Below are 20751 nucleotides of genomic sequence, written 5' to 3' on the forward strand. Positions count from 1 at the left end.
TTAAACTTATAAAATTAGTCTCATCTACTGTTTTCATATTTTTCAGGCAATTTTTATGTAAAATTGTCAATCTTGTCATATTTAAAACTTGTATAAGGTTTGTAAATATATGCCAATTTTTAACCAGTTCAGAAAGTAAAAAAGGTTAAAAAAAAAAAAAAGAATCACATAGTAATTTCTGAAAATGTTTAAATAATTTGTCACAGTTAGTCAGATGTTAAGGTAACTCATTTTACATTCCCAGACCAATCACAGTGCCTGTGACGCTACAAGTAGTCAATTACAACTGAGGTTTCATCCTTCAGCAGGCTGTATCAAATTATTTTTTATTAAGATTTACCACCCTGAACACTGAGTGCATGTATGCCTAGGCCCATTTTTCTGGTAAGAGGACTAATATCTTTAATCACAGACTCAAGTGACTATATGGCACCAAAAAAAGTTAAAAGCTACAGATTGAAACAAAATATGGAATTGTTAAATGTAAGCTGTGTCTCTCAAACACACAGTAGAGAGCTGAGGTACCTCTAAGAACAGTTCAGAAGAAAGAGGTCAACTCTGGAAGAAAAGGGGAGTTTTTTGGTTGCATTTTATTCATCTTCTTGTTTACTGCTCTTGTTGTTTTGCCTGTTAACCAAAAGTAGATTACTACAATTCATTTAATTCAACTGCCACAAATGCAGCTACTGGTAGGTATACTACAGCACACTTTAGAAAGGAACACTATGGTTATCATTAAGTTAAATGTACCTACCACAAGTGAACACATATGAGAGTACATACTAGATAATTCTCTTTGGAATCCAGACATTAGCTTTTTAAATACTCTGTTTTACAAAGAGGCAACCCACAGAATGGGAGAAGATATTTGCAAATGACACTACAGATACAGGGCTGGTATCCAAGATCTATAAAGAACTTCTCAAACTCAACACCCAAAAAACAAATAATCAAGAAGTGGGCAGAAGATATGAAAAGACACTTCTCTGAAGAAGACATACAAATGGCTAACAGACACATGAAAAAGTATTCATCATCATTAGCCATCAGGGAAATTCAAATCAAAACACATTGAGATACCACCTTACACCAGTTAGAATGGCAAAAATGGACAGGGAAAGAAACAACAAATGTTGGAGAGGTTGTAGAGAAAGGGGAACCCTCTTACACTGTTGGTGGGAATGCAAGTTGGTACAGCCACTTTGGAAAACAGTGTGGAGGTGCCTCAAAAATTTAAAAATAGAGCTACACTATGACTCAGCAATTGCACTACTGGGTATTTACCCCAAAGACACAGATGTAGTGAAAAGAAGGGCCATATGCACCCCAATGTTCATAGCAGCAATGTCCACAATAGCCAAACTGTGGGAAGAGCCCAGATGCCCTTCAACAGATGAATGGATAAAGAAGATGTGGTCCATATATACAATGGAATATTACTCAGCCATCAGAAAGAATGAATACCCAACTTTTACATCAACATGGATGGCACTGGAGGAGATTATGCTTAAGTGAAATAAGTCAAGCAGAGAAAGTCAATTATCATATGGTTTCACTTATTTGTGGAACATATGGAATAGCATGGAGGACATTAGGAGAAGGAAGGGGAAAATGAGGGGGGGAACTGGAGGGAGAGATGAACCATGAGAGACTATGGACTCTGAGAAACATACAGGGTTTTAGAGGGGAGGGGGGAGGAGGGATTGGTTAGACCGGTGATGGGTATTAAGGAAGGCACGTACTGCATGGAGCACTGGGTATTATACAAAAACAATGGATCATGGATCACCACATCAAAAACTAATGATGTATTGTGACTAACATAACATAATAATGACTAATGACTAACATAACATAATAAAATTAAAATTAAATAAATAAATACTCTGTTTTATTAATTCCTGTAATCCTTGCTTACTCTCTAACTCAGTAAAATAGTGGCTAAATCTTATGTGATAAAGTAAGCTAGATTTCACATTAATTTTCCTTTATACACCACTTAAAATCTTCTTTTGGGAAGCCTAGGTGGCTCAGTCAGTTAATCATCAACTCTTGGTCTCGGCTCAAGTCATAATCTCATGGGCTGTGAGATCAAGTCCTGTGTTGGGCTCCGCACTCAGCAAGGAGTCTACTTGAAGATTCTCTCCCTCTGCCCCTCCCCCACACTCGCTCTTGCTCTCTCTCTCTCTCTAAAATAAATAAATCTTGGGGCACTTGGGTGGCTCAGTCATTAAGCATCTGGCTTCGGCTCAGGTCATGATCCCAATGTCCTGGATTGAGCCCCGCATTGGTCTCCCTGCTCAGGGGGAAGCCTGCTTCTCCCTCTCCCACTCCCCCTGCTTGTGTTCCCTCTCTCACTGTGTCTCTCTCTGTTAAATAAGTAAATAAAATCTTTAAAAAATAAAAAATAATAATAAAATAAAATCTTTTTTTAAAAATCTTCTAATATTGGGGCGCCTGGGTGGCTCAGTTGGTTAAGCGACTGCCTTCGGCTCAGGTCATGATCCTGGAGTCCCGGGATCGAGTCCCGCATCGGGCTTCCTGCTCAGCAGGGAGTCTGCTTCTCCCTCTGACCCTCTTCCCTCTCGTGCTTTCTATCTCTCATTCTCTCTCTCTCTCAAATAAATAAATAAAATCTTTAAAAAAAAAATAAAAATCTTCTAATATTGAGTATACCTATTTTGTAGGTAAACACCATACAGCCCTGCCCCACCAAGTTCACTGTACATGCTCATTCTCATGCGAAATGTAACCAAGATGGTCCAATTCCACAATGTTACATTAAGAAAAAGCCACGTTTCAGATTTTACACTGCCTGATTACTAAGACCACATTAGCTTACTACTAGTGGGTTAGTCACCATATCAACTATTCATATTAAATCTTTGGATGCAATGAAAGTTAACAATGCTATTTTTATGTTGTGCAAAAAAAAATCATTCAGTCTGTTTTCCCTTTTTGATTACAGTTCATTTAAGGAAAAAATGTTGCTGTATGGCTTGACAATGTTTTATGTGTCTTCGGCTGATAGAACACACAAAACGTTTGAATAGGCCCATTTATTTGAGCAGACGTATTAAATAATACTTTAAATGTGAACATGCATGTCATAAATTTTGTAGTCTCTTTAAAGTAGGATAAATCTGGTATTTAAAATAGTCTTTGTTCAAAGCCATTTTTTTCTAACAGTCATAAAGGGACTCTGATTTGTGCTGCATGAACAATGCCAGCATCATCATTTTAATGTTATCCATATGGGCTTCTAATAATAGATAAGAGTCTACATTTGTATTATATGTCTTAGAGACATTTAAAATCTAGATAAGGAAAGGCTGATTTCATTGGCCCCATAGTTAAAGGAAAGCAGACCCTAATTAAAAGAATTCTGTTCTGAATTAACTAGTTTGACATGTGCTAATTGACAGTTCCTGTGAAATGGTTCTAATTAAAGTCAATATGTCTTTTTCAATTAAAAGGAAATTAAGAATATACTAATATACATTAACAACTTAATCTGCCTTCAATATCCCATACATCAGCTGCTTTTTCCCCCCTAACGTTATTGAAGAACCATCTGACATGAATCATCTACTGTTTGCTTATGGTATCTCATTATTACTTCACACAAGCACAGCAGTAGTATATGTCCCCTTGAGGAAGAGAGTAACCTGCATATGCTTTAATTTCCAGAGCTCCCAACTTTTAATTCTTTAAAAATAAACCCAACTTTTTAGAATTTAGAAAATGGACATTCTTATTAAGAATTTTTGCTAACTAAAAACAAAGACAAATGTTCTCAATTAGTTGGTCTTTTTACTATAGGCCTTAGAGGTAATTGCATTCTGCTGGAAAGAAGGCTGGACTATGTTTTCATCATTTGGCTTGATTCAAAGCAAAGCTTGATTTGAGCAACATATAGAAAACATCCTTCAAATTTGTTCTGTTTCCCAAGTGAAACTTTGGGGAAATCTCAGGTGGGAATACTTTTCATTGTATATACAAAAGGAAAATAGAAAGCAAGATTGTTTAAATGCCAGCACTAACAGAAGGCCCATCATATTCACTGAAAATATAACATTAGCAAAGCTGTTTATAGCAACATAATTAAATATTCAAATATGCATTACAAAGCTACGGTATTAACAATTTTAACGCTAGCAAAAGTAATATCAAACTCAAGCACCAATACTAATGTACACAGCATTAAAATCACATGGAAAACTATGGAAAAGATTAAAACTATTTTGTTTTGTAGATGATTATAATGTATACATTTTAATTATAATTAAAAATATTCTAAAGAAGTTTTAATACTATCAAGATACTATATGCAGTCCTTTCATATGATACAGCTGATGTTCTGATAGGAGTTCCATCACAGCCCCCTTTCTACAATTTAAAATTCAACCATAAAATGTGGCTACTTAGAGAAATAGGAAATTATTTTACTTAATTTCACTAACATTAATTTATGCATTTTCAATACAGAACAAAAAAAGGTAAACAAGTCATTTTCACTTTTCCACTTTTATTCACTTATATTTTAAAAACATTAAATTTGCTATCACTTGTAGCATTCTGAGTATGTGTGGGAGTGATGGAGAGACAGTCAGTCAGCCAATGAAAGATCTCTCATTGAAAGCATTTTTCCCAAATGTACTCTATTATTCTTTTCCAAGTAGTACCAAAAACTTTAATGGGGACTCTAAAATCAGGTGAAATCTCATAAATTTCCAGAATGAGTAAATGCATATTAACCCATGTTCAAAAAAGCACCTCCATGTGAGTATAAATATATTCAGACTCAATAGTCAAAATGCAGTGGGTCTTTATCACCATTTGGAGACCCTAGTTTGATTTTCAATCCCAGGATCTTGCTCCTCGAGCTGGCATTGACAAAATGCTGCAGTAACAGCATGTACTCAGCTTTCTGAAATGGGAGGAAAGCCAATGCAGCAACTTTTCTGCCCAACTAAAGAGCATTGTCTATAGCAGTCCTACACAACATAAGGCCTGCAGGCTGCACACAGCCATGAAGCAATTGTTCATGACCCACCTACAGATTTGAGAAGGGGATCAAGTAGAAAGACAGACAATATGGCACCCATGTCTGGAACAAGAGATACAGCTGTTCCACAGATTCCACCTCTTAGTTTACATGTTATAATACCCTGTATACAAACCCATGACAAAAATCAATGTGATTGGTCAATCCTAACAACAAAGGCATTCCTGTACCCATGCTAGACTAATATAAAAACTTCCTAACAGGCAGAAACTAAATAGAACTAAAACTAGGAAAGACCTGTAGCATTCATCTGACAGCTTATCTTTTTTGAGTAGTCAATAAATATTTACTGATGATCCTAATAGTTCATACTTTCTATAAGAACTTCTTTTCATTTCTGTCTCTTGTACTTGTCATTTACTTACCCATGGATGACCATAAAACTTAATGTCCGAACTGGAACACTTTTAAAAATGAACACAGTGGGGAGTAGTATCATGGACGATGACAGAGTAGGAAGTTCTAGAATCAGTCCCTCCACCAAACAACTATCAAGCTGGTAAAAACAAAAACAAAACAAAAACCTGTTAGAAACAACTATTTCAGAATTCTGGAGTCTAGTTGAACACTTGTAGCATCCAGGGGAGTACTTGATGAAGAAAGAGACTAAATTTTAGTGAATTTTAGCATTACACATAGCAGCTACAATCCACAAGCCCCGCCAAAAGTAACCATGGGGATGCAGCTTTCCGACATCAGGGAAGACACTAGAGACCTTCTCCTCTAAAAACTAAAGTTCTGTGTTTTGATCTACATGGCAGTTCACTGTGAGGCCAACACAGAGGCCTGGCCATTGGTTCAACCCAGCAGGTTGCTTTGCTTGCATCACTGAAGGAAGTCACAGAGACATAATACCCTTTTAAATTTTTTTCCCCTCACTGGATCCAGGTATTTAAGGAAATCTCTGTCAGGTCACTGGCTGACCACAGAGATAACAGACTATAGACTTCAGTGACCACACATGACAAGAAATAGTCTGCAAAAACAACATGGAAAAGTCAATAAACAAATAACTGACTGCAGCCTTCATCAAGTAACAATAGCAATCCTTGGTGTAGAGGAATGAATTTGATTTTGAGAATTACATTACAATATTCAAAATGTCCAGATATCAACAAGAAAATTATAAAGCACATAAATGAAAAAATATTACTCATTCATAGAAAGAGAAACTGACAGAAACCATCTTTAAAAAGCCCAAACACTGAACTTAGTAGGCAAATACTTTAATTTACTACCTTAAATATGCTCAATGAGCTGAAGAAAGCCATGGACAAAGAACCAAAGTAAATTAGGAAAAGTATCTACGAACAAATAAGGAATATCAACAAAGAGAAATCACTAAAAAATCAAAGTAGAAATTATGGGGCTAAAAAGTACAAAAAATAACACAAAAATGTCAATGAGAGGCATTCAACAGCAAATATAAGCAAGCAAAAGAGAGAATCTTCACATCTGAAAACAGAGCAATTATAATTGCCCAGAATGGGGAGAAAAATAAAAACAAAGCAAAATTAACAGGGCCTAAGATGGGACACCATCAACATACCAATATATACATTATGGGAGTCCCAGGAGAAGAGAAAGGAAAAGCAGAAAAAAAATTTTTGAAGAAATATTTTCCAAAAGTGTCCCAAATTTGATGAAAGATATGAATATACACATCCAAGGAGGTCAATAAACTCTAAGGAGGACAAAGAAATCCACATCACATTATTATCAAATTGTGGAAAGAAAAAATTGTGAAAGCAACAAGAGAAAAGCAATTCATCATATACAAGGCATCCTCAAGCGGGATTAATGGCCTATTTCTTATCAGAAACAATGAAGGGCAAATGATAGGAGAACAATATACTTAAAGAACTGAAAGGAAAAAACTGCAACCAGGAATTCTGTATTCAGCAAAACAATGCTTCAAAAATGAAAAAAAAATTACAACATTCCCAGATAAACAAAAGCTAAAGGAATTCACTACTAGTAGATGTTCTCTATAAGTAATGCTAATGGAAGTACTTCAAGCTGAAATGAAAGGATACTAGACTAACTCAAAGCCATACAAAGAAATAAAGATCACTGATAAAGTTAACCACATAGGTGAATATAAAACCTAGTATTATTGCATTTTTGGTATATAACTCTTTTTATTTCCTGTATCATTTAAAAGACAGGCACAAAATAATAATTATAAATTTATGTTAATGGGCACACAATGCATAAAAATGCAATTTGTGACAATAACAGCATAAAGGAGAGGATAAAGCTAGAAATACATGCAACTGAAGTTAAGCTGCTATCAATTCAAACAAAATTTTTATAAATTTAGGATGTTAACTGTAATCCCCATGGTAGCCACTAAGAAAATAACTAAAAATATACATAAAAAGAAATGAATACACCTGAAGCCAATGTAACACTGTGTGTCAACTATACTCAAATAAAAAAATGTTAATGAAGAGGGAATCAAAATGGTATACTAGAAAAAAAAAATCAAACACAAAAGGGAGCAATGAGGAATTGAGGAACAAAAAAAAAAAAAAAAAGACATGACACATAGAAAACAAACAGCACAATGGCAGAAATAAGTCTTTTATAGAATAATCACTATAAAAGTAAATGGGCTAAACTAATCAATTAAAAGACAGCTATTCAGCATTATCAACAATAGCCAAACTATGTAAAGAGCCCAAATGTCCATCAACTGATGGATAAAGAAGATGTGGTATATATACACAATGGAATATTAGCCATCAAAGAGAGTGAGATCTTGCCATTCACAACAACATGGATAGAACTAGAGTGTGTTACGTTAAGTGAAATAAGTCAGAGAAAAAGAAATACCGTATGATTTCACTCTTATGTGGAATTTAAGAAACAAAACAGATGAACATATGGGAGGGGGGATAAAGAAAAAAGAGAGGAGACAAATCATAAGAGACTCTTAAAGATAGAAAACAAACAGGGGTGATGGAGGCAGGTGGGGGGATGGGCTAGATGGGTGATGGGTATTTAGGAGGGCACTTGATATGACGAGCACTGGGTGTTTTATATAAGTGATGAATAACTGAATTCTAGTCCTGAAACCAACACTACACTATATGTTAACTAGAATTTAAATAAAAATTTGAAAAAATAAAATAAAATAAAAGACAACTATTGGTAGAATGAATTAAAAAAAAAAATGACACAACTATAACTGCATATAAGAGACTCATTTTACACCCAAAAACACAAGTTGAAACTGAAAGGAAGGAAAAAGGTATTATGTGAAAATAGTAACAAAAAGGGAGCCCAGTTCACAATATTAATATGAGCAAATGGACTTTACATCAAAAACTGTTACAAGAGACAAAGACATTTTATAGTGATAAAGGATCAACTCACCACAAAGATATAACAATTATAAACATCTATGGTGAGGATGTAGAGAAAAAAAAACCTTCATGCACTGTTCATGGGAATGCAAACTGGTGTAGCAACCATGGAAAACAGTTTGGAGGTTCCTCAATAAATTAAAATTAAAGAATTGAAGGGAGAAAGACAGTATATAGTAATAGTTGGAAACTTCAACAGCCTTCATATGTTCATACTTCAATAATGGATAGAACACATAGACAGAAAATTAATAAGGAAAGAGAGTACCTGAATAATACTATAAACCCAACTAGACCTTACAGACATGTACAAAACACTGCCAACAATGGCAGAATATCTATTCTTCTCAACTGCATTGTAATATTCTCTAGAATAAACCATATGTTATACCATAAGACAACTCAAATTTAAAAAAAATCATTCAAAGTATCCTCTCTGACCACAATGGAATGAAGCTAGAAATCAATACCAGAAGGAAAACTCAAACACCTGGAAATTAAGCAACATACTCTTAAGCAACCAGTAGATCAAGTAAGGAATCACTAGGAGACACAAAAAATACTTTGAGATAAATGAAAATAAAAATACAACATACGAAAATGTATAGGGGGCAGCAAAAGAAGGGTTCGTGGGAAATTTATGGCTGTAAATACCTCCATTTAAAAAAGATCTCACGTCCACAACCCAACTTCACACGTTAAGGAAATAGAAAAAGAACAACAAATGAAACCCAAAGCTGAGAGGAGGAAAGAAATAATAAAGATCATAGCCAAGAAAAACAAAATAGAGAAAAGCAACAGAGAGAATCATTAAACCAAAGGTCAGCTTTTTGGAAAAAAAAAATCAACAAAAATGAGAAAACTTTAGCTAGACTTAAAAAAATGCAAATAACTGAAATAACAAATGAAAGCAGGGACATACATTTACTTTTTCAATATTGTTTTGGCTACTGGAATTCTCTTGCAGTTTCATATATATTTGAGGAACGTAGATCAATTTTGTAGAAATTTAAAGGACTATAAGAAAATACTATGAACAGTTTTTCAGAGCAGGATGGTGGAGTAGGAGACCTGGATTTCATCTGCTCTCAGGAATTCAGCTGAATAGGGATCAAACCCATTCTGAACACCTACGAACTCAACAGGAGATTAAAGAAAAGAACAGCAACAACTCTCTGAACAGAAAAGCGACCACTTACTGGAAGTAGGACGTGCGGAGAAGTGAATCCGAGGCGATATTCGGGAAGATAGACGGCGAGGGAGGGGCCTCTGTCGGCCGCTTCTGGCAAGTGATAGAGCCGCGGAGCACAAAATCGGAACTTTTAGAAGTCGGCTCCGCTGAGGCACATTGCTCCAGTGGCTAAGCGGGAGGTGGAATCCTCGTGGGACAGTGGGGTTTCAGGACCCTCGGGGTCACAGAAAGACCGGGGGTGCCTGAGTGTGGCAGAGCTCGCAGGTATCAGAGCGGGGAATGCCAGCTGCAGAGACGGAGCCGAGGCGTGGGCTCTCAGCTCGGAGTGGCCATAAACTGATCCGCGGCACAATTGGGCCACTGTTCCCCCAGCAGGGACCCAACAAGTGGCAGATCCGGGGAGACTCCCCTTCCTCCCCCGGGAGGAGCGGCATGGGAGCGCACCGCAGGGATCTGCTAGGTTTGGAGACTCCATACGGGGTCCGGTGCCAGAGATAGAACCGCTTGGTCAGGGCGCCTGGGTGGCTCAGTTGGTTAAGTGACTACCTTCGGCTCAGATCATGATCCTGGAGTCCTGGGATCGAGTCCCGCATCGGGTTCCCTGCTGCTCAGCGAGGAGTCTGCTTCTCCCTCTGACCCTCCCCTCTTTCATGTGCTCTCTCTCTCTCTCTCTCTCTCATTCTCACTCTCTCAAATAAATAAAATCTTTAAAAAAAAAAAAGAAATGCTTGTTCACAGGCCAGGTGAGCACGGAATGCAGCCGGAGACTGGGGAAGATGGGAGTGACTGACTGCTTTTCTCTGGGGGCGCACTTAGGAGTGGGGCCCCGAGTTCTCGGCTCCTCCGAGGCAGAGGTTGGGAGGCCGCCATTTTCGCTCTCGTCCTCCAAAGCTATACCAAGAGCTTGCAGGGAACAAAAGCTCCCGAGAGCAAACCCAAGCAGATTACTTAGCCCGGACCGGCAAGGGCGGGGCAATTCCGCCTCCGGCAAAGACATTTGGGAACCACGGCAACAGGCCCCTCCCCCAGAAGATCAGCACGAACAGCCAGCCAAGACCAAGTTTACCGATCAATGAGAACAGGAGAACTCCAGTGCTAGGGGAATACTGCACATAGAATTCATGGCTTTTTTACCATGATTCATTAGTCTTTCAAAGTTATTTTTTTAACTGTTTTTTTTTTAATTTTTCTTTTTCCCTTTTTCAACCAACATCTTATCAATCCCTTTTTTAAAGAAACATTTTTATTTTTCATTTTTAGAGTCATATTCTATCCCTTCATAGTAGTTACCCTTATTTTTGGCATATATATATGTTATTCTCTCCTTAAAATTTTGAGATACAGTTTCTTCTAACACATCAAAATATACCCTAAATCACTAGTGTATGGCTTTGTTCTAGTCTCCTGCCTGATCACATTCTCTCCCTTTTTTTTTAATCTTCTTTCTTTTTTCAAACTTCTTATCAATTCCTTTTATAAAATCTTTTATAATTTTCATCTTCACAGTCATCTTCCATCCCTTCATTGATTCAACACTTATTTTGTACATATATAAGTCTTCCTTTCTTTAAAATTTTAGGAGGCACTTTCTTCTAACCAAAATACACCCAAAATCTAGTGTGTGGCACTGATCTATGCACTAGCCTGATCATATTTGATCATATTCTGGTTTTTTTTCTTTTGTTCTGTTTTTGTTTGTTTTCATCTTTTTCTTTTTCTTTTTTTTTTCTTTCTTTTTTCTTTCTTTCCCTTTCTATTCCCCTGGTTTCAGGTCTTTTCTGATTTGTTTAGAGTATATTTTCTGGGGATATTGTTAACCTGTTAGCATTTTATTCTCTCATTCATCTATTCTCCTCTGGACAAAATGACAAGACAGAAAAAATCACCTCAGCAAAAAGAACAAGAGGTAGTACCATCTGCCAGGGACCTACTCAATACGGACATTAGTACGATGTCGGACCTAGAGTTCAGAATCATGATTTTAAAGATACTAGCTGGGCTTGAAAAAAGCATGGAAGTTATTAGAGAAACCCTTTCGGGAGAAATAAAAGAACTAAAATCTAACCAAGTCGAAATCAAAAAGGCTATTCATGAGGTGCAATCAAAAATGGGGGCACTAACTGCTAGGATAAATGAGGCAGAAGAGAGAATCAGTGATATAGAAGACCAAATGATGGAAAATAAAGAAGCTGAGAAAAAGAGAGATAAACAACCACTGGATCACGAGGGCAGAATTCAAGAGATAAGCGATATGATAAGACAAAACATTAGAATAATTGGGATCCCAGAAGAAGAAGAAAGAGAGAGAGGGGCAGAAGGTATACTGGAGCAAATTATAGCAGAGAACATCCCTAATGTGGGGAAGGACACAGGCATCAAAATCCAGGAGGCACAGAGAACCCTTCCCAAAATCAATAAAAATAGTTCAACACCCCAACATCTAATAGTAAAACTTACGAGTCTCAGAGACAAAGAGAAAATCTTGAAAGCAGCTCGGGAGAAGAGCTATGTAACCTATTATGGTAGAAACATTAGACTGGCAACAGACCTATCCACAGAGCCCTGGCAGGCCAGAAAGGACTGGCATGATATCTTCAGAGCACTAAACGAGAAAAATAGGCAGTCAAGAATACTATATCCAGCTAGGCTGCCATTGAAAATAGAAGGAGAGATCAAAAGCTTCCAGGACAAACAAAAACTAAAGGAATTTGCAAACACGAAACCAGCCCTACAAGAAATATTGAAAGGGGTCCTCTAAGCAAAGAGAGAGCCTAAAAGCAACATAGACCAGAAAGGAACACAGACAATATACAGTAACAGTCACCTTACAGGCAATACAATGGCACTAAATTCATATCTTTCAATAGTTACCCTGAATGTAAATGGGCTAAATGCCCCAATCAAAAGACACAGGCTATCAGATTGGATTAAAAAACAAGACCTATCGATATACTGTCTGCAAGAGACTCATTTTAGACCCAAAGACACCCCTAGATTGAAAGTGAAGGGGTGGAAAACCATTTACCATGCTAATGGACACCAAAAGAAAGCTGGGGTGGCAATCCTTGTATCAGACAAATTAGATTTTAAACCAAAGACTGTAATAAGAGATGAGGAAGGACACTATATCCTACTTAAAGGGTCTATCCAACAAGAAGATCTAACAATTGTAAATATCTATGCCCCTAACGTGGGAGCAGCCAATTATATGAGGCAATTAATAACAAAAGCAAAGAAACACATCGACAACAATACAATAATAGTGGGGGACTTTAACACTCCCCTCACTGAAATGGACAGATCATCTAAGCCAAAGATCAAGAAGGAAATAAGGACTTTAAATGACACACTGGACCAAATGGACTTCACAGACATATTCAGAACATTCCATCCCAAAGCAACGGAATACACATTCTTCTCTAGTGCCCATGCAACATTCTCCAGAATTGATCACATCCTAGGTCACAAATCAGGTCTCAACAGGTACCAAAAGATTGGGATCATTCCCTGCATGTTTTCAGACCACAATGCTTTGAAACTAGAACTCAGTCACAAGAGGAAAGTTGGAAAGAACTCAAATACATGGAGGCTAAAGAGCATCCTACTAAAGAATGAATGGGTCAACCAGGAAATTAAAGAAAAATTTTAAAAATTCATGGAAACCAATGAAAATGAAAACACAACTGTTCAAAATCTTTGGGATACAGCAAAGGCAGTCCTGAGAGGAAAGTATATAGCAATGCAAGCCTTTCTCAAGAAACAAGAAAGGTCTCAAATACACAACCTAACCCTACACCTATAGGAGCTGGAGAAAAAACAGCAAATAATGCCTAAACCCAGCAGGAGAAGAGAAATAATAAAGATCAGAGCAGAAATCAATGAAATAGAAACCAAAAGAACACTAGAACAGATCAACAAAACTAGGAGCTGGTTCTTTGAAAGAATTAACAAGATTGATAAACCCCTGGCCAGACTTATCAAAAAGAAAAGAGAAATGACCCAAATCAACAAAATCATGAATGAAAGAGGAGAGATCACAACCAACACCAAAGAAATACAAACAATTATAAGAATATATTATGAGCAACTCTATACCACCAAATTAGATAACCTGGAAGAAATGGATGCATTCCTAGAGATGTATCAACTACCAAAATTGAACCAGGAAGAAATAGAAAACCTGAACAGACCTATAACCACGAAGGAAATTGAAGCAGTCATCAAAAATCTCCCAACAAACAAAAGCCCGGGGCCAGATGGCTTCCCAGGGGAATTCTACCAAACATTTAAAGAAGAATTAATACCTATTCTCCTGAAACTGTTCCAAAAAATAGAAATGGAAGGAAAACTTCCAAAGTCATTTTATGAGGCCAGCATTACCTTGATCCCAAAACCAGACAAAGACCGCATCAAAAAGGAGAATTACAGACCAATATCCTTGATGAACATGGATGCAAAAATTCTCCTCAAATACTAGCCAATAGGATCCAACAGTACATTAAAAGATTATTCACCATGACCAAGTGGGATTTAACCCTGGGCTGCAAGGTTGGTTCAACATCCGCAAATCAATCAACGTGATACAATACATTAATAAAAGAAAGAACAAGAATCATATGATCCTCTCAATAGATGCAGAAAAAGCATTTGACAAAGTACAGCATCCTTTCTTGATCAAAACTCTTCAGAGTACAGGCATAGAGGGTACATACCTCAACATCATAAAAGCCATCTATGAAAAACCTACAGCGAATATCATTCTCAATGGGGAAAAGCTGTGAGCTTTCCCCCTAAGGTTAGGAATGCGGCAGGGATGTCCACTATCACCACTGCTATTCAACATAGTATTAGACGTCCTAGCCACAGCAATCAGAAAACAAAAAGAAATCAAAGGCATCCAAATCGGCAAAGAGGAAGTCAAACTCTCACTCTTTGCAGATGATATGATACTTTATATCAAAAACCCAAAAGACAGGGGCACCCGGGTGGCTCAGTCGGTTAGGTGACTGCCTTCGGCTCGGGTCATGATCTCAGGGTCCTGGGATCGAGCCCCGCATCGGGCTCCCTGCTCCGCAGGAAGCCTGCTTCTCCCTCTCCCACTTCCCCTGCTTGTGTTCCTGCTCTCGCTGTGTCTCTCTCTGTCAAATAAATAAATAAATAATCTTTAAAAAAAAAAAAAAAAAAACCCAAAAGACTCCACCCCATAACTGCTAGAACTCATACAGGAATTCAGTTAAGGGGCAGGATATAAAATCAATGCACAGAAATCAGTGGTATTCCTATACACCAACAATAAGACAGAAGAGAGACAAATTAAGGAGTCGATCCCATTTACAATTGCACCCAAAACCATAAGATACCTAGGAATAAATCTAACCAAAGAAGCAAAGGATCTGTACTCAGAGAACTACAAAATACTTAAGAAAGAAGTTGAGGAAGACCCAAAGAAATGGAAAAAACGTTCCATGCTCATGGATTGGAAGAACAAACATTGTGAAGATGTCAATGCTACCCAGAGCAATCTACACATTCAATGCAATCCTCATCAAAATACCATCCACTTTTTTCAAAGAAATGGAACAAATAATCCTAAAATTTGATAGAAACAGAAGAGACCCCGAATAGCCAGAGGAATGTTGAAAAAGAAAAGCAAAGCTGGCGGCATCACAATTCCAGATTTCCAGCTCTATTACAAAGTTGTCATCATCAAGACAGTATGGTACTGGCACAAAAACAGACTCATAGATCAATGGAACAGAATAGAGAGCCCAGAAATGGACCCTCAACTCTATGGTCAACTTATCTTTGACCAAGCAGGAAAGAATGTCCAATGGAAATAAGACAGTCTCTTCAACAAATGGTGTTGGGAATATTGGACAGCCACATGCAGAAGAATAAAACTGGACCATTTCCTTACACCACACACAAAAATAGACTCCAGATGGTTGAAAGACCTAAATGTGAGACAGAAGTCCAACAAAATCCTAAAGGAGAACACAGGCAGCAACCCCTTCAATCTCAGCCACAGCAACTTCTTCCTAGAAACATTGCCAAAGGCAAGGGAAGCAAGGGCAAAATGAACTATTGGGACTTCATCAAGATAAAAAGCTTTTGCACAGCAAAAGAAACAGTCCACAAAACCAAAAGACAACTGACAGCATGGGAGAAAATATTTCCAAATGACATATCAGATAAAGGGCTAGTATCCAAAATCTATAAAGAACTTATCATACTCAACACCCAAAGAACAAATAATCCAATCAAGAAATGGGCAGAAGACATGAACAGACATTTTTCCAAAGAAGATATCCAAATGGCCAACAGACTCATGAAAAAGTGCTCAACATCGCTCGGCATCAGGGAAATCCAAATCAAAACCTCAATGATATACCACCTCACACCAGTCAGAATGGCTAAAATTAAGTCAGGAAATGACAGATGTTGGCAGGGATGCGGAGAAAGGGGAACCCTCCTACACTGTTGGTGGGAATGGAAGCTGGTGCAACCACTCTGGAAAACAGTATAGAAGTTCCTCAAAAAGTTGAAAATAGAGCTACCATACGATCCAGCAATTGCACTACTGGGTATCTACCACAAAGATACAAATGTAGGGATCCGAAGGGGTACGTGCACCCCAATGTTTATAGTAGCAACATCCACAATAGCCATACTGTGAAAAGAGCCAAGATGTCCATTGACAGATGAATGGATAAAGAAGATGTGATATATATACACAATGGTATATTATGCAGCCATCAAAATGAATGCGATCTTGCCATTTGCAATGACGTGGATGTAACTGGAGGAGGGTGTTATGCTGAGTGAAATAAGTCAATCAGAGAAAGACAAGTATCATATGACCTCACTGATATGAGGAATTCTTAATCTCAGGAAACAAACTGAGGGTTGCCGGAGTGGTGGGGGGTGGGAGGGAGGGGGTGGCTGGGTGATAGACATTGGGGAGGGTATGTGCTATGGTGAGCGCTGTGAATTGTGCAAGACTGTTGAATCACAGATCTGTACCTCTGAAACAAATAATGCAATATATGTTAAAAAAAAAAAGAAGAAGAAGATAGCAGGGGGGGAAGAATGAAGGGGAGTAAATCAGAGGGGGAGATGAACCATGAGAGACGATGGACTCTGAAAAACAAACTGAGGGTTCTAGAGGGGAGGGGGGTGGTGGGTTGGGTTAGCCTGGTGATGGGTATTAAAGAGGGCACGTTCTGCGTGGAGCACTGGGTGTTATGCACAAACAATGAATCATGGAACACTACATCAAAAACTAATGATGTAATGTATGGTGATTAACATAACAATGAAAAAATTTAAAGAAAAGAAAATACTATGAACAATTTTACACCAACAAATTAGGCAATCTAGATGAAATGGATGAATTCCTAGGAAAACACAAATTACCAAGACTAACTCAAGAAGTAAAAAATCTTAACAGACCAGTAACAAGAGATTAAATCAGTTAATAAAAATAGCCTAATGGGGCGCCTGGGTGGCTCAGTGATTAAGCGTCTGCCTTCGGCTCAGGTCATGATCCTGGGGTCCTGGGATCAAGCCCCGCATTGGGCTCCCTGCTCAGCAGAGAGCCTGCTTCTCCCTCTCCCACTCCCCATGCTTGTGTTCCTTCTCTCACTGTGTCTCTCTCTGTCAAATAAATAAATAAAATCTTAAAAATAAAAATAGCCTAACAAAAGAGAAGTCAGGACCATCTGGCTTCAGTAGTGAATTCTATCAATCCCTAAAAGAAGAATTAACAACATTCCTTCTTAAACTCTTCCAAAAAAACAGAGGAAACTCTAATACTTTTCATAAGGTCTGCATTAACCTGACACCAAAGCCAGACAAAGATACCATACGAAAACTATAGACCAATATCTCTTATGAATATATACAAAATTCCTCAACAAAATACTAGCAAATAAGCTCTGAGAGCACATTTTAAAAATTATACACCATTGGAGCACCTGGTTGGCTCAGTCAGTTAAGCGTCCAACTCTTGATCTCAGCAGAGGTCTTGATCTCAGGGTCATGAGTTCAAGCCCCATGTTGGGCTCCATGCTGGGCATGAAGCCTAGTTAAAAAAAAAAAAAAACAAAAAAAAACTTATACACCATCACCAAGCAGAATATAAATCAGGAATGCAGTGGCAGTTCAACATACGAAAATCAACGTAATGCATACCACACTAACAGAATTTAAAAAAACAAACTACATAATCATTCAATACATGCCCAAAAAAGCATCTGAGAAAATTCTAAACCCTCTCATGATAAAAATGCCAAAGAACTAGTATAAGAGGGAATTTCTTCAACACAGTAAGGGGAATTTATGAAAAACCCACAGTTAATATCATATTTTCTAGTTAAAGAATGAAAGCTTTCCCCCTAAGATCAAGAACAGGACAAAAATGCAAGCTTTGACCACTGCTATTCAACATTGTATTGGCCATTCTAGCCAGAGCAATTAGTCAAGAAAAAGAAATGAGATGCATCCAAATTGATAAAGCCTTTTAGAGGTAGAACAAAGTAAAACTATTTCTACTTGCAAATGGCATGATTCTATATATAGAAAATCCCACAGGATCTACACACACACATACACACAAACACACACACACACAAACGTACTAGAGCTAATAATGAATTCAGTAAAGTTGCGGGGTACAAGACCAACACAATTAGTTGTGTTTCTACATGGCAGCAATGAATAGTCTGGAAATTAAGAAAACAATTTCATTTAAATAGCATTCAAAAGAATAAAATACTGGGGAATAAAGCATTGCTGAAAGAAATTAAAGAAGCCCTAAATAAATGGAAATACATCCCATGTTCATGAACTGGAAGACTCAATATGGTTAAGATAACAATACTCCACAAAGAGAACTAAATTCCTCAAATTTATATGGAACTACAAGGGACTCTGAGTAGCCAAAACAATATTCAAAAAGTAAAATGCAGCTGAAAAACTCACATTTCCCAATTTCAAAATGTACCACAAAGTTACCCTAACCAAAAGAGTGTGGTATTGACCTAAGGATAGAAATAGAGACCAACAGAATAGAACTGAGAATCTAGAAATAAACTCAATCATCCATAGCCAATTGATTTTTGACAAGACCATTCAACAGGGGAAGAACAGTTTTCAACAAATGATGCAGGGATAAATGGATAACCACATACAAATAATGAAATTGGACCCATATCTCACTTCTTATACAAAAATTAACTCAAATAAATGGCCTAAATACAAGAGCTAAAACTATAAAATTACAAGAAAAAAACAGAGGTAATCTTCATAACCTGAGATTTGGCAATAGATTCATAGATTTGACACCAAAAGCATGAGCAATAAAAGTGAAAGACAAGTTGGCTTTCATAAAAATTATAATCTTTTGTTCATTAAAGAAAATTATCAAGAATGCCAATGAACAATCTAAAGAATGGAGAAAAATTCTGCAAATCATTTATCTCATAAAGGATTAATAGTGAGAATATATAAAGAACCCTTATAATTCAACACATAAACAAACCCAAATAAAAAGTGGGCAAGGGACCTGCATAGTTTCTCCAAAGAAGATATAAAAATAGCCAATAAGCACATGAAAAGATTTTCAGTATCTCTAGTCATTGAAGAAATACATGATGAAAAAACACTTCATATCCACTTAAGATAGCTTCAATCAAAGACTAAATTAATAAAAATAACAAGTGTTGGCAAGGATGTAGAGAAATAGGACTCCTCGTACATTACTGGTGGGAATGCAAAATGGTTCAGCTGCTATGGAAAACAATTTGGCTATTCCTCAAAAAATTAAACACAGAATAGTCATATGATTTAGAAATTCTGCCCTTAAGTACATACCTTAAAAAAATGAAAACATATATCCACACAGAAACTTGTACATGAAGGTTTATAGTAGCATTATTCATGATAGCCAAAGGATAAAAACAGCCCACATGCCAATCAGTGGATAAATGGATAAACAAATTGGGGTATGTATGCATTGTGTGTATATATATTCAGTCATAATAAGGAACAAAGAACTGACACATTCTACAACTTGGATGAACCTCAAAAACATTACACTAAGTGAAAGAAAGCAGGCACAAAAGGTCATATATTGTATGGTCTACTTAAATAACTGCTTATAAGTTTTGGTGTGGTTTTCTTTGATCCTTTCAAACACCATGCATTTTTCAAGTAGTGATATTGTAATCTACAGTCTCCACAGGGTTTCATATAGGAGGCTTTTCTCAGTACTTTAGTCTCTTCTATTTTAATCTCTTTTCTAATGCTTCATTTTTGTCTTTTCTCATTAAGAAAAAGAAAAGTACAATTATACATCCAAACCTAGCATTAAACTACAATTATTTTAAAGTGAGAAAATAAAGCCAAATACATAAGGAAAATGCAAACAGGGTGAGGACCTCTCCAAAATTCTAAGATGGGATCCTTAAAAGTACACAGTTTCTGTAATGAAATGTAAATGTTTACAGACTTCTCACCAAGAGACAGGAGAACTTAGGCTTGGTCAAGACGATGTAAGATAAGAGATGTTAAGAATCCTGATACTTTTCATTCTATTTGGGAGAAAAAAATGTATTCCCACAGTTTTTAATCTTTAATATATATTTGTACCATATAAAATTTTGTAATAAGGTATAATTGCATGTATAAATATGGCTATTGCTGGACATCTAATTTTTAAGAGAAAATAAATTTATTTCAAAATGTTACTTACTCAACTATTTATGAATTACTTTGGAAATGCTCTCCTCAAACAAGTTTTCTGAATTTATTTTACAACTTTAAAACCAAGTAAATAATTATAACAAGATATCACCTCACACGTGTCAGAATGGCTTAAAAAAAACAACAACAACACAAATAACAACAGGTACTGGTGAGGATGTGGAGAAAAAGGAACCCTCTTGCACTGTTGGTGGGAATGCAAACTAGCGCAGCCACTCTGGAAAACAACATGGAGGTTCCTCAAAAAATTAAAAACAGAACTACCCTATGATCCAGCAATACTACTAGGTTATTTACCCAAAGGATACAAACATACTAATTCAAAGGTATAAATGCACCCTGATGTTTATAGCAGC

At 36.9% G+C, this 20751-nt stretch overlaps 1 long non-coding RNA gene across 4 annotated transcripts in view; it reads right to left on the reverse strand.

Annotated features, from left to right (window-relative positions):
* LOC113928907 overlaps window positions 1–20751 on the reverse strand; it is a 134848-nt gene that overhangs the window by 46597 nt on the left and 67500 nt on the right. For all 4 annotated transcript variants that reach the window (XR_003522002.2, XR_003521997.2, XR_003522000.2 and 1 more), the window contains one exon: window positions 5434–5564. This is a non-coding gene — a long non-coding RNA (uncharacterized LOC113928907). The remainder of the gene's footprint in view (window positions 1–5433; window positions 5565–20751) is intronic.

This window comes from Zalophus californianus, chromosome 5, assembly GCF_009762305.2.
Source record: "Zalophus californianus isolate mZalCal1 chromosome 5, mZalCal1.pri.v2, whole genome shotgun sequence".
Lineage (NCBI taxonomy): Eukaryota > Metazoa > Chordata > Mammalia > Carnivora > Otariidae > Zalophus > Zalophus californianus.